At 38.1% G+C, this 24,976-nt stretch overlaps 1 protein-coding gene across 1 annotated transcript in view; it reads right to left on the reverse strand.

The window, feature by feature from the left end:
* Brat (tripartite motif-containing protein brain tumor) overlaps window positions 1-23,120 on the reverse strand; it is a 58,166-nt gene extending 35,046 nt beyond the window's left edge. The window contains exon 1 of the mRNA XM_076773933.1: window positions 21,965-23,120. The gene's annotated coding sequence lies outside the window, so the exon portion shown is untranslated. The remainder of the gene's footprint in view (window positions 1-21,964) is intronic.
* Between the last annotated feature and the right edge of the window lie 1,856 nt (window positions 23,121-24,976).

Consider the following 24,976-nt stretch of genomic DNA (forward strand, 5'->3'; position numbering starts at 1 on the left):
AAGTCACAACATATAGCCGGGCTTGTATTTCCACGAATATAATTTCTCGGTAAAGACGACGGCCCTTGACAAAGAAGATGACATTTTCCACGAGTGACTGAAAATAGAGCGTCCGTACATTACGCTGTCGCCAGAGGCGCATCTAGAAAAGCTCAAAGGGTAGATGGGGGTGGGCCGGGGATAACGAAAAATCGCAAAAAATATTCGAGAAACTTTCAGAAATTAGAAATAGAAATATTACGTTCCTTCGAACGATAAATTTTTTAAATCGACGCGAGGGGCTGCAACCCCCTACAGATCCTCCCCATTCTTTTGTATCCCACCATTAGACGTCAAGCTTCGATAAAAGAAAATAGTCGAAGGAATTAGAACGAAGCACTAGTTGGTCGTTTCTTCGCAAAAATGAAGTACAATAACTTTATGTACGGTTGTTTCTCGACGCATTTATGTTCGTTCCATCATGAGAGATTAAAAAAAAAAAATAAAAAAAAGAGTAAGATTTTAAAGTGAGTCAAGGACGCGAGCTCGTAAAAACGTGCAGGTGCGCGAGGAAAAACTTTGGAAAGAAAAGCGCGCGTACGAACTAACGAGCCATCAAATCGTCGAACCGACGAGCACACTGAAAGACTGTAAAAGTTCAAAAAAATAATAAACGAGAAAACGCTGGGCCATTTTTCGTTTTTTTTCTTTTTTACGTTCGTCACAGTAAAACCAATAAAATTGTATGGATTTGTATGTTTTTGATTAAGCCTTATCGAAACAATGGAACTAAAAATACTACTAAAATTGTTTTTAGATATTACAAAATGTCCATTTTTAGTTCGTGTTTCAGAAAGCCAATATTTTAAGTATTACTTTCGTAAGCCATAACAGAGAAATTGATCGCTTATCGACGTCGATATACAAGGTGAGAGGAAAAAAGGAAACAAAGCCTGAGGAGCAACAGCTGTCGCTGAAAGGACACGACGATAAGGACTAAACGGAAACGCGACGAAAATAATATCACGCTGACAGAAAATAATATAACAGAGAGAATAGAAATTGGAGGATAGAAAGTTGATGGCGTCGCGGAAGGGTTCCCAAGGTCCGAGCTATCGCTGTTTATTGTCTTGCATCCGTCCATCTGCTTCCTTTTCATTTGCATTACGCCTTCTGTCATTGTTTCCTGCTGTGTTGCAATTACCTGTCAAGATCGCGTGTTTCGATGCAACGATTTCTAGAGAATGCGAACGAATGTTCCCAAGATGGAAGCGTCACGCTACGTTTTAACGTTAACGCACCAGAGTTGGAAATTAAATTACAAATTATCCTCTTTTTCGGTATTTAATTATCGCGACTGTTTGCTACCCAAATACCTTTATTAATACAAATAATATGTACGTTGTTGGGGCCGAGCAGATGCGAAGCAGAGGATTTTTATTATTAGAATTTTGTGAACGAACCGGTGGCTCGAGGGTCGTGGACGAACCGATATACACACCATGAGCCACTCGGATGGAAATGGTTTTCCTGGACGAACCGATATATGGCCAACACCGAGAACCACTAGAATAGATTGTCGTGGAGGAACCCATGTGTAGCAAACACCGAGAACCACCTACGATGGAATAAGCCTCGTAAGTTTATAACATTGCGTACACTGGTGGCCATTAGTACTACGAGTTTTCAGCATTTGGAATATTGCAGCTTACGAGAAAGTCGTATATACCAAGATGAATTTCTTTGGTCTTACAACACAAACTAAAATAAAATAAAATTTACTCTATTTTTTGTTCGTCTCGATTATTCTCAAGCCAGTTTTCCAACGATCCACGTAACTCATTTCGAAGTTAACCTAACCGGCTCTCACTCTTAACATGTTATTCCCTGAGGGTATAATCCGCATTCGTGTGAGTTGGTAGTAATTAACAAGGCTGAGGATTATTCGCCGGGTCGGTATTTAAGGATTTAATTTTAATTTTTTAAAGAGTGCTCGGATCGAGCCCAACCTAGCCTAATCTTCCGAAGATATAATCTTATTGGATAGTTAAAAGAGCTGTGTAATCGAAAGACTGTATCAGATTTTCTCGTTTAAATAATCGAGTCGAAGTGCGTGCTCGACTTATATACGCGGTGCCTTATCGTACACTAGCCCCTGTTTCCTAGCTCCAATTATAGTTCTACTAATGACACACGGAGGCAAACCGTTCGCAGGAATTTACAAAACACACTGTCGCTCGAATCAAATATTTAACGGATCTATGCTAATTTTATTACAACCAGAAATGAAAATAACTATTTCGAATAATATTTCATTACATTCTAATCAAGGTATCGATTGCGTTTGAATCGATAGCTATTGAACAAAGCTATTTCATCGTTTGGAATATTATTATAAACTTCGAAAAAATTGATTCTAACTTTATTATCCCTAAAATTATAGAATACTTTTAATTTATACAAGCCATTACCACAACATCGTGTATTTAAAATTATAAATGTATTTCATCATTTCCAACCTAGAATTATTATTCAGTTATTTTATGAAACGAGATAACGTGAGTATATTAAAGAAATGAAACAATCGTGGAACAAGGTAATGTGTTATTTGAAATAATATTCCCAAAGTTATACCAAGAGTATTTTAACGAAACTCGTGTTTTAACTTCAAACAGATATCATTTATATACTTCCTGATACTTCTGAAAATCATAGACGAGTGTTTGTAAAAAGTGCACCTTTCAAGGAACTCTCGAGTCTGAATTTGTACAGATAGAGCCGTAGCTGTGATAGGGAATGCGAGAGGATTGATGTCATTCGTCGAACAAAAAGATTCAGATGTAATACCAACGTACTTGTCCTTTTGCACAAAGAGATATTAGTCAGCAAAAGCATTGTTGTAATTTGAAGTTGGTTCTAGGTTGGGCTGCGCGCATTGTGAACTTCGTCAAAGCAAAACCTCTAAAGGCAAGGTTATACGCCAACTCGGCAACTACATGAAATTAGAACGACGCGACGCGTCGGTGCCTAATTCTACCTAACGTTTGGACAAGCTAGTTATCGGGCAGAAAGGTTCAAATTGGATTTTCGTGTCAACAAGAGGATTATTAAAAACAGGAGAACGCGTTCTACGGTAATTCTCGCATAACTGAAACGATTCTACCCGAATAACTGAAGCAAAAGTCAGATACTGTAACTTCAAAGCGACGCTGCTGCGCATCTTTATCAATACTCGTAATATTTAAGGCTAAGTGATATGACTTTTCACTGAGGTGCTCAAAAAATTAATTTTCAAGATTGAATGTTAAAAAAAATAAATCTAGATGGAGACTGTAAAAATATAAATGATAAATTGTGAGTGTGCTAATGTCCTATTGTCTAAGAACAAAGTTTCGATTTCGTGGACAATTTGAGGTGTTTGGATTTGAGCATTGGCAGTCAAAGACTTTGAAAACTATTGAGTAGAAAATCAGATAAAATTGGAGGAATAGTAATACGATGTATAATGGAAAATAACCATCGTAAGAAGCTACTGTAGACTTTTATTGTCAAGAATGGTAAAGCACATACCAGCGAATACATTATACAGGGTGTCCGGCCACCCCTGGGAAAAATTTTAATGGGAGATTCTAGAGGCCAAAATAAGACGAAAATCAAGAATACCAATTTGTTGATGGTGGCTTCGTTAAGAAGTTATTAACGTTTAAAGTTCTGCCAATACTGAATTTTTTTCTCGAAAGTGGGTAAGATTTCGGGAGTATGTCTATTCACCAAAAATGATTGTAATTAACCCTCGCAACCGAAAATAATTTTTTCAGAACGATTTCAAATTTTTTTTTTTCGCCGAAAAATTTAGGCACCTACCCGATTTTTTTTCTCGAAAGTGGGTAGGATTTCAGGGATATGTCTATTCACCAAAAATGCTTATAATTGACCTCTACAACCAAAAATAATTTTTCCAGAACGATTTGAAATTTTTTAATTTAATTGTTAATAACTTTTTAACGAAGCCTCCATCAACAAATTGGTATTCTTGATTTTCGTCTTATTTTGGCCTCTAGAATCTCCCATTAAAATTTGTCCCAGAGGTGGCCGAACACCCTGTATACGCGTACGCATAATGAGTAACAGAGCCCTCGCAACCATGGTTGGAGAATCAATACCGAAGGAGCCATTAACGTTCTTGTATGTACTAATCCTCCTCGAGGCTGTGGGTCCTGTTCTATTATCAGAATCCAATCAAACAACGGAACGCAACGCGGTCGTAGGGCTACGAAAAGCAGAAATTAGATCGCGATTGGTAATTGTAAATCCGGGCCCGACACTTTAAAACGTTCGCGAGAGGAAATACGTGAAATTTTCAACCGCACGCTTCCCCCTGGATACGTAAGTACACGCTTCCACGTTATAGTTTCAATTTGGCACCATTCCAGTCAACCGATTCTCAACACTGCCCGCCACCTTATATCCAAAGCTTAAACGAATTTAAGAGCAATTCTCTAGGTCGTTAACTAGATTTAAACGTAAGTCGATGACCGAGCTAAGTCTCAATTAATGGACCACTTGTCCATCCGTACGCATATATTATTTCTTAACAATGCTTTGGCAAATTATCTGGCAACGTCCACCGATCGGGCAAAAATCTGGCTACGAATCGAAAATTTTATCATTCCGTATTCGTTCGTTTTGAAAATGGGTTTAAATGGAAGTAACAAGGATCCCAGCGTACACTCGTGCCCAACCTCTCGTAATTTCCCAAATATTTAATATACCCAACCTTGATATATTTCATTGTTCTTTAATCCAAAATAAAGAAACACTTGTTTTGGCGCACGAGAGATACGACAGATAGGCAGTTTTAAAGGGGGATAAGGAAAAGATTAATTACATGCCTTAGTTGCGTGGCAAACAAGAGCAGTACTTGTTCACGGAGAAATGGGAATAAAGCTTTCGTTGTCGTCTACGTTAGAAATTCCTCAGGAAATTCTGTCAAATTGCTGTATTTTACGACAGAAATTAACGCTTGACAACGATAAAGACTCCACATCTTGAGTTAATAAAAAGGAAAACAGTAAAGATATCGTTTTCCTTGGAATGGAAAATTCTTCATGACGAATATTGGACAAACTCGGCTATATTTTGATGTTAACGTTCGTGCACGATACGAGTAATAAGTTCGAACGATAAACGTTGCGTTTCACAAATTTATTCGATCAGTGGTAAGTACAATAAACGCACAAGGTTTGATATATTATTATATAAACGTCAACTCCATTTCAGAAACGATTTTGTGGTGTACGTGGACGCGCCATCTGGAACGAAGACACGACTATTTCAAAGAAGTAAGTGACATCACGTCGACGGAATCGTCGAATTCCATCTTAGTTGCTGATTCATAAATGACCGTAAACGACACTGCCAACGATATCTCGTCTTATTTTGCACTCTTAACAATGCGTTACTTTATCGCAAATCTGTCAGTCGGCTCTGTTCGACGATACAAAAGACGGGAAACCATTTGCAAAAGTATTTAATCGCTCGTTGGATCTACGTTTAATAAAAGAATAAGAGGCTCGTTATTACTTTTTAACAAGCTAATAACACCTTTTACCGGTCTCGCGTGTAAGCAAATATTTGTAATACATAGATTACTTTATCCAAATATAATCGAGAAAACACTGCAAAATAATACAGGGAGTTCGTGTAAAATTTTTCCTTTTCAATCTTGAAAAAGCGTTTACGTTTAATGAAAGAATAAGAGGCTCGTTATTACTTTTTTCAACAAGCTAATAACACCTTCTACCGGTCTCGTGTAACCAAACGTTTGTAATAAATAAACTACCTTATCCAAATATAATCAAGAAGTTTGTATAAAATTTGTTTTCAATTTGGAAAAAGCTATGGGGTAAATGCATCTAATTATCACCGCCTGCAATATTGCGTGAACATGGTAGTAACATTTGTTGGTAATGAACCGAACCGGTGGTTAAGTATGCGTAGAAAGTCATACTATTATTTCAAGTCATCAAAATTTATTGAATCGTGAAAATTTCACATCGCATCGACCATCTGATTAATTATGTGGTAGAACAATTTAATCGACACTAACAATTCTGTTGATAGAAACAATTCTTCTTTGTCTTTCGAAGAATGATGAAATTATATATACGAATAAATAATGTAGAATACTGTACGAAGTTAGAAGCAACTCAGATGTAGCAAAACAACAAGCATTCTAGTTACGTGCGTGGCCTAATTGATAATAACATAGCAAGGACTTGGGAACGGTGGAGGCCACATCCTGTGATAATGTCGCCCGAATACGTGCACGTTCCCGATCATAGGCGACTTCTTTCGCAACTTACGCCTCCACGTCTTTTCGAAACTGTGACAAACGTTATTGTACACAATCGTGTAAACAATTTGTACGAAGCAACAGTTTTAAGACGCGTCGTTAACACGAAAGATGGACGTTGCACGGCAGAATGATCCATTGTAAAATTATTTCTCAAGTGGAAACGATGAGAATAGCCCAAAGGCTGCTGATATTTTTTTTTTTTTTTTTATGGGACCTGCGTTTTATTTCGAGACACTTTTTGCACTTCGTTTGTTTATAGGGATATAAAATTAGCGCCTTAGAAATTTCATGTTCGAGTAACGGGAGTCAAACGTGATTCAGAGGTGGCAGAAATAGCTTCCAAAATTATTCTTAAATTATGGCATAGATAAATATGAATAGAGAGTTCGAGACTTGCTGTATTGCTTTTTCAAGTTAAAGACGTTGTGTAACAACGAGTAAGTTTTGATCTGCATTTCCATAAGAGGAAAAAAGAGAATATTAGAAAGTTAATAGGACAACGTCAAAGTTAAAATAGAGATGTAAAAAAAACTGTAGTCGTTGTGTCACGAAGTTTATCTCCGCTACTTCCTGGAACTGTTAGCTCGTAGCGAACCTTGACGTTATCACCGACGAACCACGATTGTCTCAGGTTATGAATGAATTATCGAAGCAGAAAACTACAAGTATAGTTTATATTACGTCGCTGTAAGGCTGTTTTAAATTTGCGAATAATTTCAAGTCAGGAAGTACAAGTTCTCCGATAATATCCAAATATATTAGATCGTAAGGAAACGTTAAAATTTAAAAAAAAAAAAAAACGATAGTGAAATCGTTCGGGGAAATTCATCATGATTATCGATACACGATAGATCGTGTATCACAGTCGACCGTGGTCTATTAACAATTCAGTATATTGAACTGGAATTTCCGGTGTACGCCGAACAGTAATCGCTGCTTCGATTTACATCACACACGTGCCTATTTGCAGTAAGGAAACGACGTGAAACGAAACGCTCGAATGCAAAACGTTACGAAAACAGTGTCGTGATAGCAAGCCAAATACTAACGACATGCATGAATAATGGCTTCCCCCATTGTATTGCGCTCCGACTCTGCACAAACTTCGCGGGTAAACGAAGCGACATGCTTTAAATTACTATTTTTTACGCATACTTGACCGTCTGAGAATATTGGCAATAGTTAAAACACCGCGCAACGAATTCCATTGCAGATGGAAAGAAAATAATAAGAGATTTTTTATTTATTTTCTTCTCGTTTTACAATTCTACCGTCTCGCCGTAGTCTCGTGTTTTCGTAACCAGTTTTCTAACGGTACATTTAGTGACATCGCGTGCATAAAACTTTCTGCAAGTCCATTTACGATAACGGTACGTTCAACGTGAATTATACAAGCCCAAATTCACGATATGAAAGCGTACGATCGCGAACAATGATCGTTACGCAAACGAACGTATTCAAAATACTCGTAACACGACCAAAGAGAACGTTTCAAAGCCTTTGAAGCCTTAAAGCTTTATCAGGGCAACAACTATATTCGAATCACGGTGAAAGCTGTTAACAGTATTCTTCGAACGTATCGTAAAAGCTTTTTAAATCGTTGAGAAATTTAAGAACTGTAAAGATCCTTCGATACGTAATGAAGATTTCGTCATCAAAGGCGCTCTACTTAATTATCAGTGATTTAACGAACGAGTGTAATTATTTTGTCGCCACTCGAAACAATTTAATATCTCCTATTTATATATAATATCGATGGATAGAATATTCGTTCGATTTATTTGTTATTTACAAACACCGAGCGGATATTTAATAGATAACGATAAAAGTACGGCGCGCGTTGTATAATAAGGTCGTGCAACACGAAAAGAGCGAAGATAATGAAGGGAAAGCGTGTCAAGGTCGTGAATTTGGACACACAGGTTGACAAAGCGTTACGAGGATAAATGGTCGAACGATCGGATCGATCGATGGAAACGATCATCGGGAAACTATAGTAAACCTTCGATCAACCATTTTGTTACGCCATGCGCCGTCGAATCCATCTTTGCTCCAAGAAGAAGGTTCCTTGCTAATGAAAAATAAGTCTAGATGATTTTTCAGCTCTTTTTCTCGAAGAAACAGGTGGTAATTGCGAGGCAGAGAAGCTTCGACTTGGAAAATTTTGAAGGAAAGGGGAAAATCAGCTCGAACGAGCCTCCGCTCCGTAGGAAGATAAGGCCAATTCAATTTCCCTTCCATCCCTGTCTAAGGGCCGTTATCCGGACCCGAATCTACGCCAGGATTGACTGTACATCCTTCCTCGTTCGAGCACACTTGTATCTGGAACGCTTCCGTGTCTCGAACTCTCGTTACAAGATCGCTTCAATAGTTAAACTCATGTTCGGAATGTCTTCGTGCGAGGAATTCTCTCCTACTTTATCGCAAACTCTCGCTTATACGATACAACTAAACTGCAGTTGAAAAGCTGTTTCTTGAATTACGTATGTTCGAACGCGACTGTCGGTGGAAATTGAAAACTCCAGGCCACTTCAAACGGTAAACAACTCGAACGAAGATTAGATAAACTTTGTCGACCTGTACTCGTACTCTAGAACGGTAGTTCTTTTCGGACTAGGACAAATATAAAGTAATCTAACGATCGTTGAAATTGTAGAATTTCGATATTTCAAACGGTAAACATGATCGAAGATTAAAAGTACCTGTCGTGAGAAATTTCTTCGATCGGCTGTGGGATTGAATTTTGTTAAGTTTCTGCCGCTTACCTGAAACAAAAAGGAAAGATCGAGTTAACGACGAAGCTAAGGGTTGTTTGCATGGAAAAACACATACCGTTCGTAATAGATACGAGTGAAAAAGACAACATTGAAAAGCGACCGCGGATCGAAATGACACGTTATTAGAAATGGTATTTGAAAAGTGGTCAGGGTCGTTTTTGATATCACACCGTGGCGCTTTTGTTACATATCTGTCTATTGGGAACACGTAGTCGCATACTGGGTACGTGACTCGTGGTAATGGCGTGGTAATAGCTATGGCAAACGTACGCACGCACCAACGCACACGCGTCTAATGTTCTTTACTTTCTTCTGTGCCCGACGTGTCGTCGCCACAGGCCGTCCGATTAAAAAGGACCGGTTCGTATTAATCGATCGACTACGACTCCGGTACGGTGTCCTTAACCCGTTCCCGTCACCATTACCCATAAAATTACATCCCCCCCTCTCCCTCCTGGGGCAAAATCGTATAAAACGTTAGAGGACGCGACCACGAGGATACGGGAACTTTTTAATCCGGAATACTTTCACATTTTAACGGTGGTGTGCGCCTCTTAACGCCGAATTCCAAGATTACGTGAACAGGAAGAAATGAAAGTTTAAGCAAACGCGTCGGGGATCGTGCAAACGTTCGTAGAAATTTGTCGGGAAAAAGTCGTTCCGCTCGTTTCTCGAGCATCCTAGTCCAAACTAAACTTCGAACTTCAATTTGCTAAAATCTAGCGCAACGGTTTTTAAAATTTCATTTAGAAATCTTTTATCTATTAACGTCGAGAGCGTTGAAACGTGCAAATTGAAAAGCTATTCGTCGCAGAGTGTTTTCGAATCGCGTTCCAATTCGATCTTCCGGAGTCGCGATCGCGCTGCATTTCCCACGTAAGAGATCAAATAGCACTCTGCAAACAAGGACTCTCGCGCGTGATATTGATTTACGCGTTATCAATGTGTTATTCGTCCGCGAATCTAAGTCCACGCACCAGTTTTAAATCGATGAGCCGCGGTATAGTTGCACAGTTTTCTTTTTTTTTTTTCCTCGGTAATAATACACGCGGAAATCTCTTTGGGAACGAGTTGATTTATGATGCAACAGTCACGCGGAAGAGCGAAAGAAATTGTCGCATATGACATACCCGTGACGTTTTCACACGTAATACTTTTCGCGTTGGGGGGAAGAGAAAATGGCAAGCGACGTTGTGCGTTACTGGAGTGAAGAGTCGCCCGAGTTTGCTACGCTTTACCACGCGTTATATAGGCCGATGGACGAACTGTATGTATAGTGTACACGAATTACGGAAATAACTCTATCGAGATCCTACGATTTTCAACGCGACGATTGGTTGCACAATCCAGCGCAACGATAAGAAAACGATTCGATGATTCGTAAGAAGTATCTTATTGGAAAAACTTGCTTTCGAATACGTTTACTGGACAATCTTTGGCTTTAATCTTTAGTCTTTCGCAATTATATTGCAAATATATTTATTCTATTCGATGATCGATTAATTATATCAACAAACGTTTATCATAGCAATCGGCTAAAAAATTGTTAAAAGTGTCCATTCTGGTGTACGCATAATCTTGTTCTTATCGCCGTTCGTACGATTAATGTATCGATTGGTCCGTATATAAATACCGTGGGACAGTACGATTGATATAAAACAAGTCACGGTACTGGCAATGTTTATAAATACGAATAGTATAGCAATTCTTATCGCAAAACTTGAGCAACCACAGTTTACAGAGAAATCGATCAGTTATGTACACGTACATCGAATAAACGTTCGAAGAAATTTAAATCGAAACTGTACTGCATTCTGGCTAAACTAGTTTTACACATTTTTATTAATCGTATGCTCTGTCGTTGTATTTGTTTAATTATCGATGAAACTTTGGGGCTGTTTTTCGAAATTTGTTGGTAGCACGATCGCCAGGAGGTTCGATTCGAAACCGCGTTACGAGCAACGGCACAACTTATGAGGTAACAGCACGCATGGGAAGACATACCCTTTCACTTTAGCATTTCACTCTCGCGAGACAGAGACTACTCGGAAGGCACAGGCGAATGTATAAAAAGCGGTTGCGGAACGCAAACTGTCGCCAACCACCTTAACGCTTTCAGCCTATTCAAACGGACGATCTGGGACGACGAAAAGCTCGGAAAAATTGAAAACTTCAAAAGAAAAATATCTTCTACCGGTGGTGCTTGACCCTTCCTTTACTTTCTATGCAATTTTCCTCGGGATAACGTTCTTAACTCTGCTGCGCGTTTTTCGATTCAACATTTAATACACGAAAGTAGTTTTTTCAATTTTTACTCTTTCTATTTTCGTCCACCTTATTGGGATTCTGTTCCATCATGGAAACGATTATTTAAAATTGTCTTTTTGTTTTATGTTTAACGGGAATTAGAATTATATTTTAGATAGTCCTCTGATCGTAAGCTCAATCTTTTTAATCGTAGTCGTAATTGCATATTATTTGAAATTTACTCAAATTAAATAACTTAACACATTCACTGTCCATGACCCGTATACGGGCCATAACACCATGCTTTTGGATACACCGCTAAGAAACCGGACAGTGAACATGTTAAGCCTAAGGATCGGTTAATGTTTACCGATGATACCTTAAATATTTAACACTTTGTCAACTAGCGAAATTGTAAATTTACTAGTACAGTTGTTCCCACACTCGTCTGTATACTATACAATAGTGATTCACTATAAATGTTTATAATTGTTTTTACCAAATATTGTTATTCTTAGAACTGTGTTACTTCTATGTAGGAAGTAGTTTGAAGAGGTATAAGTTAACAAATAATATAAACAGTATGCAATAATGCTAACAAAGCGGTCACCCATCCAAAAATACTGTACTTGACCGCGCCCAACGCCGCTTAACTTCGCTGATCACACGGGAACCGGGTGTTTTCAGCTTGTGACGCATCGACAAGTTCTGTTTTCATTCGTCGACGGTTAACGTTAACGAAGTAGTCTCGTTGGACAAAGTTTAAGGCAAGAATATAGAAAGTACGGGGCGGAAGTTCGTGTAGGCTGGTAAATCGGATGCAATCTGGCGGTAACGCGTTTTCGAGAAGCGTCAAAGACACCCAGCGCGTAACCGCAATAACTTTCCCACAGTCGGATCGAATCGCGATTAATTTAACCGGAGCTAACGCGAGGTAACTCAATGATCCAGCGCGTGTAGAACGAAACGTAATTGCCTTTCTTACCGCTACGCGGTTATGTAAGACACGAGCGGAGCCGGTAAGTGGCATGTAGTTGTGGCGTTTTGAAGCTCGATCGCAAGACACTTTCGTCTCCACGGGCCGATAAGCCGAAGCAACAACTCCGACGGTGACAGCCGTTTACTTTCGCTGTTTAAGGCTCGTACACACGACGCACGATCCTAAATAAGGTACGATAGGTAGAGAAACGGGTTTCGTGCAAGGTAATCTCGTTAATTAGAAACGTAATGGCTCGAATCTAGACGCTGGAACTGTGTTATTCGTGCGTTCCCACTCTTTTTCGTTCCACATTTTTCTCATATACCCGGACAAGGCACGCGAAATCGATGAATTTCTGCCACGTTTACGCACCATTACGTAATTCGACATCGATTGTCTCTATCAATTACTGATATCTTTTTATCGCGTTTTTAACATCGTATCTAAACAGTTCCATAGCTATACTATACAGGATGTTCGGCCAGCTGTGGAAAAAGTTTTAATGGGAAATTTTAGAGGCCAAAATAAGACAGAAACATTTCCGGCCACACAGTATATTTTCGATAAAGAATTTTTATCTCGAAACTACGTAGGATTTCGAGAGTATGTGTATTCACCAAAAATGATTGTAATTGACCCTCGCAACTAAAAATAATTTTTCCAGAACGATTTGAAATTTTTAATTTAATTTTTAGTAACTTTTTAACGAAGCCTCAATCAACAAATTCATATTCTTGATTTTCATCTTATTTTGGCCTCTAGAATCTCCCATTAAAATTTTTCCCAGGAATGGCCGAACACCCTGTATATTAAAATTAAGAATGAAAATAAAAGATTTTAATTATATGTTTATGGAATAAATCGGTGATAGGGAGAACTTTTGTGCCCAGTCATTCTCACGATTTTCTGAATTATTAATAAAAGAAGTAACAAAATCTATAAGACGGCAAACGTTTTAGAAATAAGAACGACACGGGGCGAGAAAAAGAATTCAGCTTTCAAATCACGCCAGCTTCGAAGCGCGCAGTGCACTCTGGAAAATTGACCATTCGATTCCGGGAAAACCGGTTTTCCTCGGAACAGGAAAAGCCTGGAGACGCTTAGGCCCGAATATTCTGCGTGTCATCCAGGAATGCGAGTGCTTCCCCGAAGGAAAAGGTCTAGAAAAAGCCGGGAGGAACTCCCACAAAAGGTTCCTACCAAACAGTTCCAAAGAAAATAAACGGAAAGCCGTTACGAACCATTCTCAGGTTCAACACAGGCTACTGTCGCAGTCCTAAATTTTACTCAACGAACACGTTCCGACTGTGGAGGTCCTTTTCCGGAATTTAACTACACGAATATTATTATTCATTGAAAATGAAAATTCGTACCAGCAACGAGTATTTGCTGCTTCGTTTATCACAATGTTTTCGACTATGAAAGTCTATTTCTTCCCGGAAGAAATACACGTATCTACGTTGAATATCTACATCAGTGTTTAACTGAACAAGAAGATGAACAAGACTTTACATAAAAAATTGAATATGCATGCGAGCGATCCCGTCAGAAGATAAAAACACGAAACCATCGAAAGTATGTCTAATTCGATCAAACGAGTATAACAACATTGATAAACAAATATAGAAAATAGTTAAATATATACATTTGCTATTAACTTTTTATATCGAACAGAAACGTGAATCGACGATCGAAAAAACGTTAATAAAAATAAACTGTGTCCGATTATCCGATAATTAACTAGATTGTTTCATTTCCTGCACCTGCGATACTTGCTATACAGGGTGTTCGGCCACCTCTGGGAAAAATTTTAATGGGGGATTCTAGAGGACAAAATAAGACGAAAATCAAGAATACCAATTTGTTGATGGAGGTTCCGTTAAAAAGTTATTAACAATTAAATTAAAAAATTTCAAATCGTTCTGGAAAAATTATTTTTGGTTGCAGGGGTCAATTATAAGCATTTTTGGTGAATAGACATATCCCTGAAATCCTACCCACTTTCGAGAAAAAAAATCGGATAGGTGTTGAAATTTTTTGGTAGGAAAAAAAATTTTTCAAATCGTTTTAAAAAAAATTTTTTGTTTGCAAGAGTCGATCGCAATCATTTTTGGTCATTACACATACCCCCGAAATCCTACTCAGTTTCGAGAAAAAAATTCCTTACCAAAAATATAATTTCTGGCCAGAAATGGCTGCCCGAATTTTCGTGCGAATCTTTAAAACGTCATAACTTTTGAACGGATTGGACGATTTTAATGTTTAAAAAAGCAAACTACGCGTATTTTGATGGAGAATATGTAGAAATTGCAAAAATATTCGAAAAGTTGGTCCTTGACCCCGCAAAATGAGAAAAACCCCATAAAAATGGTCCAATTTTCAAACAGCCATAACTCCTACAATTGTAAATATATTTCAATGAAACTTTTTTCTGAAGTAGAGCTCATGGGTACCTACAAAAAAGTATTAGACAACTTTTCTGTAAGGCGTCAAACAAAATTATTAAAAGTGAAATAGTAATTTTTAAGAAAAATCGACAGGGGGTAGGTGCCTAAATTTTTCGACGAAAAAAAAAATTTTTAATTAATTCTGAAAAAATTATTTTCGGTTGCGGGGGTCAATTACAATCATTTTTTGTGAATAGACATACCCCCGAAATCCGACTCACTTTCTAGAAAAAAATTCAGTACAGTCGGAACTTTAAACGTTAATAACTTTTTAACGAAATCTCCTTCGACAAATTAGTATTCTTGATTTTCATCTTATTTTGGCCTCTAGAATCTCCCATTAAAATTTTTCCCAGAGATGCCCGAACATCCTGTATATAGGATCGCAAAATTATTTCCGCGAACGACAATGGTCGCTGCGACTAAGATCGATTCGCGCTGTTGACAGAGAAATATTACAGGTCAATGTTAAAATGAACATGAATGCCCGATACACGTGAACGATTTAATCAGCTGGCAAAACAAGATACAGTCGATCGATGCGTAATTAGTGGCTCGCGCATACACTAGATGAATTAATTATCCTAATTACTTCATAAACTTCCATCGAACAGATACGTGGGTCTACGGATCACGTAACTAAAGGGTCGAGCAAACTGCATGAAAAATTAAAAATTCAAAAGCTGTAAGAAACGAACGTCGATCAATTTCTGTGCAACTTTCATCGACTCCAAATAAATGATCTAAAAAGAAGATGCGACAATGTTTTGCCATCTGTACTATTTTCGTGAAACAAGTAACACGATATTTAACTAACCAAATATTGTAAATAACCAGATTCCATCACACAGTATTGAAGAAATATTTTTGTTTTTGGCAATAAATTTTGCTGCTGAAAACATTCGATATTTGAAATCCTTTGCGTTCGTGCATTATTAAAACTGCATATTGCAGAAATTAATTTTCACGTTGCATAAAGCACGATCTGGTTTCCTAATAAATACAACAAATTACGTTATTGCGTGTACCCGGATTCTTTAAAGCGAACGATAATTTGAACGGGAAGGCAATGCTAATTTTTATTACGATTCGGTAAAAAGGAAATACCGGTACTCCAGCTCCGACAGATTCGTTGATCGATTAGACATTCCCTCGATTAGCGGTTCAAAGATTCTCTAATGCAACGGAAACTGATTAAACGCGATTACGTAACGTGTTAACAACGACACATTAATCGCAACGACACGCAAAGAAACAACGCCGCGCGCATTGCATTTAACTGCATGTAATTTCGAGCATGTACCGGTGAAACGCGTGTAATTCCAACGATCGTTACACAAAAGACTATGTTTATCCCGTATTAAAAGAAAAATTCGTTTCCCCTCTTCGCGTGGAAAATTTATTTGTAATTCAACCGCGATGACAATAATGCGAACCAACGATTCGTAACACGCAATTTCCAATTGCAGTATACAGAGTGTGTTTATCCGCGGATGGTAAATGGCTTAGGGGAGTAATTATACAGGCAAAAATAAAACGAAAATCAAGAATGAAGATGAACAAACGTAAATATGCTCGCGTTTTAACTAATAAAAAGAAATTGATTCGATTGAATGTATTTTTCGATACGATCTCGACTAAATTACTGGACGTTGAAAACAAATCGTGTAAAATAATGAATTTTAAGAGAAGTCTCGCGAATGTTAGCGGTGTCAACTGATATTCAGGAAGCGCATCGTTTGTACGACTCGAGCATCACGCGATCGTTTCCAATTGCCTGGCAAGAAAAATCGTACAACTTTCCATGTAACGTTAAACACGAAACGCTCGGACATTACCGACTAAATTGTATTTACACGGAATCACGTACAAGTGACTCATTATTCTGTCGCGTAGCGTATATCCTCGTGTTATGAATGAAACGATTCTATAGGCTCGACTGCTACTTATCTGGAATTCTGATCCATTTTACATGAACCTACAGTAACGGGCAAAAGTTTAAGGCGACCACGGTTTTCATACATTATCGCAGAATAATACAGATACTAAATAGTAAACAATTCGTAATTGCAGTAATTGGTCACACGAGCGCCGACACGCGTCGATCTAACGTTTCGAAACGCTAAACAGTACTTGGAATTGCGAAATGGAAATTTCTCGATCGCTCTGTTCGCTGCGGACACGACTGTCGGACGAAGACTTTTACTTTAAACAAATGTAAACTATTACCATCTGTTTAAACACTTATTCTTGTAAAATTCATGAGCCCTATTCAAATTTCTTTCCTTTAACGTTTCAACTTGGGAATGAAATGTTTTCGTTCCACGGTGAAAAGTACTGCGCATAGAAATTAATAGAATTTCTAAAAAAAAAATTTGTAATTCGTAATAAAAATAAAAAACTATTAAAGTAAATATATTGGAGTATTGTATTTTATTTTTGCTATGTGAACAGTGTGTAGTTCAAATACGGTGGAGCTAATAATAAATTCAATTAACAGAATGTATTGCATGTATAATAAAAAGAAAAGAATATAAAGAGGATCACTATGGAAGAAGAAAGAAATATCATTGAAAAATGGCTGGTAAACCCTGCAATACTATTTGTGAAATCTGTGCTATAAATGATTTGGACATTAGCGTAAGAAGAATCGAACAACTTACGCTCGATTATCTCGGAATGAATTTCGCGTGGGGTTCGATCGTTATTGCAACAACACTCTTTGCAAGAGTGTTCGTTAGCCGTACGCGTGCTAAATAAGATTCTTAACGTAACATTAAGTAATATAATTAAGTAATCTTTGCGTAATCCGCGTAATGATCGGATTTCTCGTTGCGAAACGACGGCAAGGAACCGAAAAGAATGTTCGCGTGGGCGAAGAAAATGATAAAAATCGAGGTAATTCGCTTTCTAAAACGGATTTTTGTCCAACGAAATTTTAACCGTATCCTCGTTTGCGCGGGAATTAACGTTGTCCAAGGTTCTCGTTCCCCTCTACCCTTTCCTTTCGTTTCGTTCTATCCGCCTAATCTTTCTCAACGAGTTGCCGTTCACCGACACGAACCTCGTTGCGAGAGAAATCAATGCGCGACCTCCGTCGACGAACGCACATTATTCCACTCGAAAATGAATCATCGAGGCTAGTGGAAGATACTCGACGGTATACGTAGAAAACCAGCTCGTTTCGCAAAATCCTCTCCATCTCGATCAATTTCGATCGTCGATTCTCTCGAGTATACTCGTACAATCTTGGCGTCGATCGAAAAATTCTTTCCCTTTTACGCTCAGAGAACCGAGATACCATTGCAATTTATAACAGACTCCGCTTCTGTTCGCAGTTCCTTCCATTTCATTATGATCTTCCATCGATTTAACGTTCGATGGATTTTAGTTTCTTTGCGATTCGTATCATCTTGGAATTATTATTTACGCGCCAATATATCGACGAACACAGGACACCACGAGTTACGTTTGTCCATTGATCGATAACGCGAAGCTCAAATGTTACAGGTATATTTAAAAAATTTATTAGTACCGTTCTGGCGAGGGACGAGATAAAAGAATAAGCAATAAAAATGTCGAACGTCCTAAATAAGCACGGCCGGGCCCAGCCAGGCAATCTCAGGTAAAATGGAGGCGCGCGAGACCCTGAGAATGTCGGGTCGGGTCAGGAATTTTTCTCGGTATCGGCTCGAGATCGGAAAATAACTGTGAAAACTCTCGACTTTTACAAGCGAATTAAAATTCGAATGTAAAATATAAACAGGAAAGAAACGGTTTAAAAGTTAACGATTTCGTTCGATGGTTGCTTTTATTACGTTTATTTTGTTCTTTTCGTCTTCGTTGCTTTGAAACATTTCGGTGATTTATTAACGATTAATAAATTCTCCGCCAAATCGGCAATGAAACGTATTAAGTACTCGAGACTTCTAAGATAAGATAAACGTTAAGATAGGCGCAATCTGTAGCGTACTGTTTATAAACAGTTCCAAATCCTTGGTCGTAATCAGCAAAGTATGTACCCCGAAGTTCATTTCGCGTACCTGGAATTTCTGAAATCCCGATATTCCTACACCACGAAGTATAATTCTTTGGGGATTTTAACACGACCTGGCCTAAGGCTCGGTACCCAAGATATCATGTTCCCGCGCACCTTCGCTGCAGAAGCTATTAAAGTCGATTGCATCCATTGCCCGAAGGTGTTTTAAAAGATCGATTACGTACCAGTGGACAAAAAGAAAAAAAATTATGGTCGTACAGAAGGACTATTTTATTATACCGTTCGAAGCGACCAGAAGTGCAGTAAAAATTCGAGAATCCCGATTGTTCGGGGATTCGGTAGCTTCGAATTTTCCGGCAATATTTTTAAAATTCAAATTTAACACGCCTGATGACATTTTAATGAAAAGAACACAAAAGTCTTTTCTTATATCTGGCAAAACAAAAACCTGTAAATAAAAATACACGTTTCCATAAAAATAACATCGAATACATTAAACAAGTAAAAGTCAAATGGCATGGTGTATTTCCTCGAACGAAATTTTTGTATCGAACACGCTTCTCTCGAAAAAGAGTCGCTTTCAAGTGAACGCGCCCGTTAAACGAATCTGTTCTTTTTTACGAGAGTTGCACGTATGCACAAATTTAAACAAAATGAAATAATATACGTTTGAAACTTGATATGAAATCGTACGACACGGTGTTAAAGTTCCAAGTCGTGAAAATTGGTAAAAAAACAAGACTAAAAACGCGTGGATATTTCTTTTTCTTATTTTGACTCGCGCAACGTGACAATACGAACGACTGGTTTTTTATTCGTCGACGAAGGAAAGATTTCTTTGAAACGACATCGATCGCTCGTACGTATCGATTTACAAATCTAAATCGGAAAGATCGCGTTTCGATAACTAACCGGAGAAGTTTATTAAATTCAATGGAAGCTTTACAACTCTAAGATTCTCACACGTGCGGATACAAGCGTAACCGATATGATAACATAAACACAGCACTTAATTTACTCAACAATTACCATTAACCTGCCTTATCATCATTCAAATTCAAATTGGTACAAGTGTGATACACAAAGCTATTTATAATGTCGGAATATCATCAGCAAAAATGTTTAATTTATGATCCGTCAATCCGAGAATGCTCGAGACTTAGATATCACGCGGAACGTTTGAAATTACAATGAAAGTTTATCGATGTAAATGACGAGTTATTGTCGCCGTGATATGTGAAATCAAAGGAACAACCACGAAATACCCACATAAATATTAATAATATAGAAAACATTTATTCAGGTATTATATTAATGTTAAGATTAAAAGTGTTAAGATTAATGGGTTGTGGAAAAGAAATGTATCACAGTATATGTACCTTTTATAAAATATATCTTTCATTTTATATGGAAGAAATTAATATAAAACGTATAAATAAAATGATATCATCAACACACACGAATCGTTATCTACCCTTCAGGTACTACAATAGAAAATATAATTAATAGATAATCGACAACGATATTTCCACTACAGATATAAAGAACAATAGATTAAAAGTATCGAAAATTTAATTAAGCCCAAATTATAATTAATTTATTATCAATTAAAGATTTTAATAAGAAGATAGCAATGGTATATACAGGGTGTTCGGCCATACCTGGGAAAAATTTTAATAGGAGATTCTACAGGCCAAGATAGGACGAAAATCAAGAATATCAATTTGTTGATGGAGGCTTCGTTAAAAAGTTATTAACGTTTAAAGTTCCACCCGTACTGAATTTTTTTCTCGAAAATGCGTAGGATTTCGGGGATATGTCTATTGACCAAAAATTATTGTAATTGACCCCCGCAACCAAAAATAATTTTTTTAAAACGATTTGTAATTTTTTAATTTAATTGTTAATAACTTTTCAACGAAGCCTCAGTCAAGAAATTGATATTCTTGATTTTCGTGTTATTTTGGCCTCTAGAATCTCCCATTAAAATTTTTGCCAGGATTGGCCGAACACCCTGTATACTATGTAAAAATAAATCAGTAATATTGTTGCAGTTGTATAATAAAGATAACTATCAATTTAACTTCTAAGTTTTTCGTTATCAGGTTGAACGAATCGCGAAATGACACGAAATTCACATTACCACATCAAAGAGTATAATTAACAGCCGCGCTTTTAAGTAATTATCTGCTGTCACCGACAGCCGGTAAACGTCACGTATTCTCGAATCACTTGAACGACGTCTAATTAACTTCTCCTTGCAACAGAATAAACGCAACCATCGGCGTGCATGGTTTCAAACTACTATCGCGCTAACGAGAACGTGATTTTTACAAATCATGTGTATTTTACAAACGTACCTCACACAATAAGACAAGTTCTAACTGAATCTGTCTTTGTCTTTCCATTCACCTGGTGCATCGCAGGTGTTTTAAAATTCTCAACATTTGTACAAACGAACGAAGTTAGGTCTTGCAAACAGTTATTCTATATTCATTGACAAATGAAAAGCATTTAAATTAATATTTGATAAGCAAAGTATACGTTTTTTTAAAAATGTGTATAAATAAATTTGCAACGTTTCAAAAAGCTGTGTCGTTTGAATAAAAAATTCACGAAGAAATGCCATTTCAGAGTACTCCGAGTTTAATCGAAACCACAAGTATTTCTAACGTATAAATAGAACAAAGATCAATGTTGCAAACGTTATTTAGTAAAATCAGTAGCATGTAAATACGTATCGCGAATAATTCAGAACAGTATTATTTGCTCAAGCTTTGATTATCAATCATTATCATCATGTTATAGATATTGTATGTAAAAAGAAAAAAAAAGAAAATCAAATTTTTGTCATTGACGCACGAAACGTAAGAAGAACAATAAACAGAGCCATTTGCACCGTGTACTTTCCGAGATAAGTTACGATTTTCTGAAATAATCGCGTGCTATAGTAGAATGTTCTGGAATGTTCGAAACCTTCGTTTTCATAAAGTTCATTCGAGATAAATCAACACGTGAAAAATCTACTGTGGAAATTTTAAGTGCACGCTAATAGAAGTTTACTTGTTTTGTGTTCAACGATCTGCACAATGTATATTTGCCGCCTTTAATACAGAGTCGATTTTGGTGCCCAGCGTTGGCAATCCTTTTATAGCCATCGGAAAAACGTAAACTTACCGTAAATACGAGGATAATCCGTAGGTGGTAGAACGGAAGAACACTGCTTTTTGGTCAAAGAATCTTCTAGTTTTCAAACGTGCACCGTGTTTCTGTGGCACATGTCACACAAAATCGTACCGTGGAGCGAAAACAAAGGCGTCGGTCTCGTACACCGGCCAGCAAATTCGTAAAATGGTATATTCTAGTCACTTTAGTCTTTATTTGGATTCTATGTTATTGTACTTTGGATGTTCACTAGCACTTTAAAGCAACACGTAAAGATGGGTTTAATGGGTTTAATGCGTACGCGCAATGATAATCATTGGTTATTGCGCGTTACTCCTCGAGAGAACGGTCGTTAGGTTAGGTTACCGGCACGTCGCGCGCACACGAACGCACGCACGCATAAAATTGCTAATAAAAAAATCCGTCTTGGGTCCGTTGGTCTCTAAAACTTGCCTCGATCCACGGAGTGACTTGAACACGGGGACGAAAGCACCTTAGAAAGCACACACACGTAAGAAGCGCTTCCTCGGCATCCAACAACTTCGCTGGTAACGTGCGTACACAACACAACTTTCAACGACACGATACGCGAAGACAATATCGAACGTACTGTACACAACTCGGACCCGATTGAACCGGAACCGGTGGAAAATTTCGTTAGGAATGGGAAATTTTCGTCGCTTTGTAACGCGACCCGTATTGATTCAACGACTTTTAGTATAACTTATCCGAATAAAATTCCATAAAAAGCACGATAATATACTTCTTCGGTGCACTTTTTTTCCTTTGTTCTGTCTTGACCGGTTCGCCGGTTCCACAGACTCACGCTTCCTTTCGTTCTCTTCGCCGCTCTCTTTCCGATCCTTCCGTTCTTTGTCCGTACGGCTCGGCCGCTGCTACGTGACTAACCGTGTTGTACACACTCGTGCCGCACGAGGCGCGGCGAAGACTAACGAAGGGGGACCAACGGTTCGTCGATCGGAATCGACCCTCGGCTGAGGGAGCCTTTCTTTGTTCAAGCGAGACTGTGTGGTATAGCTCGTACGGTCCTTCTCTCTCTCTCTCTCTTTTTCTCTCTCGCTTAACACGCTCTTATCCTTCTCTGCTTCTCCTTCTCGTACATACACGGCAGCTTACTCTCTCTCTCTCTTTCGCTCTCCCTCTCTCTCTCTCTCTCTCTCGCTCTAGCTTCACTCACTTCACAAAGTTCCCGATGTGAACGATCGCGCGGTCTGTTGGTAACTGAGACGGCGGCGACGATGGAAGGTGAATTCACACACGGCGTCCCGGCGTCGGTGGCGGCGGCGGCGGCGGTGGTGTGGTGGTGGTAGTGTGGCGGCGGCTGTCCCTCCTCGTCACGACGAACTTGGTGGGGGGCATACGACGCAACCACCACCGGGTTACTGTTCCCCTCGTATCTCCCTCGCTTCAGGATGCCGTACGACATCCCCCACATCCCCCACACCCCCACACCCCGCAATATTCTGCACACGCACATCGCCCAGCCACCAATTGGCGCCCGTCATAACGGATGTACGAATGCAAAGAAATCGCTTTAAAGTTAATCATCGTACGACGATTGGTCGCTTTTATGCAACCCACTAAATGTCATTCATCGAGTTTATAGGTGTCTATGATTATGCGTCTAGCGACATACGCTGGACGAAATTTTTACAAGTACGCCATGATTTACAAGCCAAGAGTTCATTTATTCTATAAATATATGTTGGTAACGTGCGAAAACATTATGCATACACCGGTATCATTACCGCGAAATAGCGCATGTAAACAAACTCGCAAGTTCTCGCTTTAGAAATAGAAATATTAAAGTCCCGATCGTGGTTGGAACAAAATTCGTACGAAAACAGTACGGAAATGCAACAGTTTTTTAATTTTCCGGCTTCGTTCGAAGCTATCATGATTCTTTCGATTAATTTCTTCTATCGTCGAATGTAAAGGGCAAATTAAGTTGGACTAAATAAATAAAGTCTGGAGGCACATATAACGGAATCGATAATGTCTCTATATTATTACAGCATCGACACGGTTATTTGTTCTTAATATATACAAATACGCGTATTTAGCGAAGGATCGACAAATAAATACTGTATAATTTTATAAACAAATATACATACAAAATAAAATACTACCCGACTGACAGAAAAATATTTATTTTTCAAATTTTGTTTATGGTTTTATATAATTCTGTCCTTCTTTTGTAAACGGAATAAAATATATTTTTCTGAATAGTGTTTGTGCTCGATTCTCTGACGTTTTCCTATCTAATAAATCGCAATAAATACTGCGCACTTTCCAAATATCGGCCAGCTACTCCATAACAGCTTTCAGAGACACAATTTTCTTCGTGAAAAGTCCAACACCCACGCTACTTTATATAACCACAGCATCGCTGATATTTCATTTCACCTCCTATTTCCCATTTTCCTTCTTTATCAGCAATATAATGGGCAGCATTTTCAATGCTGAGAAAAGCACACGGAGGAAGATCGGTTTTCGTGGCTCTGAACTTGAATGCGAAATTCATTTAGTATAATATCCGTCGTATTGACCAAACCGAGAAAAATTCAAGGTAAATTACTAGTATCGGAAAACTGGGGAATCGTGAAAACATCTACGTAAAAAGATTAGGGATAATAGAAATTAAATTAAGAGGGCGGTCTTGAGAAGAAGAACGTGAACATGACAGCTCGAATTTCTAATAAATAATTGTAGTTTGACATTCGTGAGAACTTGTACGTCGTTTCCAATTTGATGTGAAATTGTTCCCTTCCCATTTTCTTCTTTCCCCTAACCACGACTGTTATAGCCTTGCAAAGTGACCCTTCATTTCTTGTAATATCTCGCAACTCTTACGTTTCAAAGCATATGCTTATGCCATTATGGTAATACTTTTAAACTGAACTTCGTATTTCTGTAAAATAAGCGAAGCTCTTATATCTTAACATTATTTCTACCCTGATTTTATGCATACCTATTTCGTATCTTTTACCACCTTTGCATTTA

Source organism: Colletes latitarsis, chromosome 2 (assembly GCF_051014445.1).
Source record: "Colletes latitarsis isolate SP2378_abdomen chromosome 2, iyColLati1, whole genome shotgun sequence".
Taxonomy (NCBI): domain Eukaryota; kingdom Metazoa; phylum Arthropoda; class Insecta; order Hymenoptera; family Colletidae; genus Colletes; species Colletes latitarsis.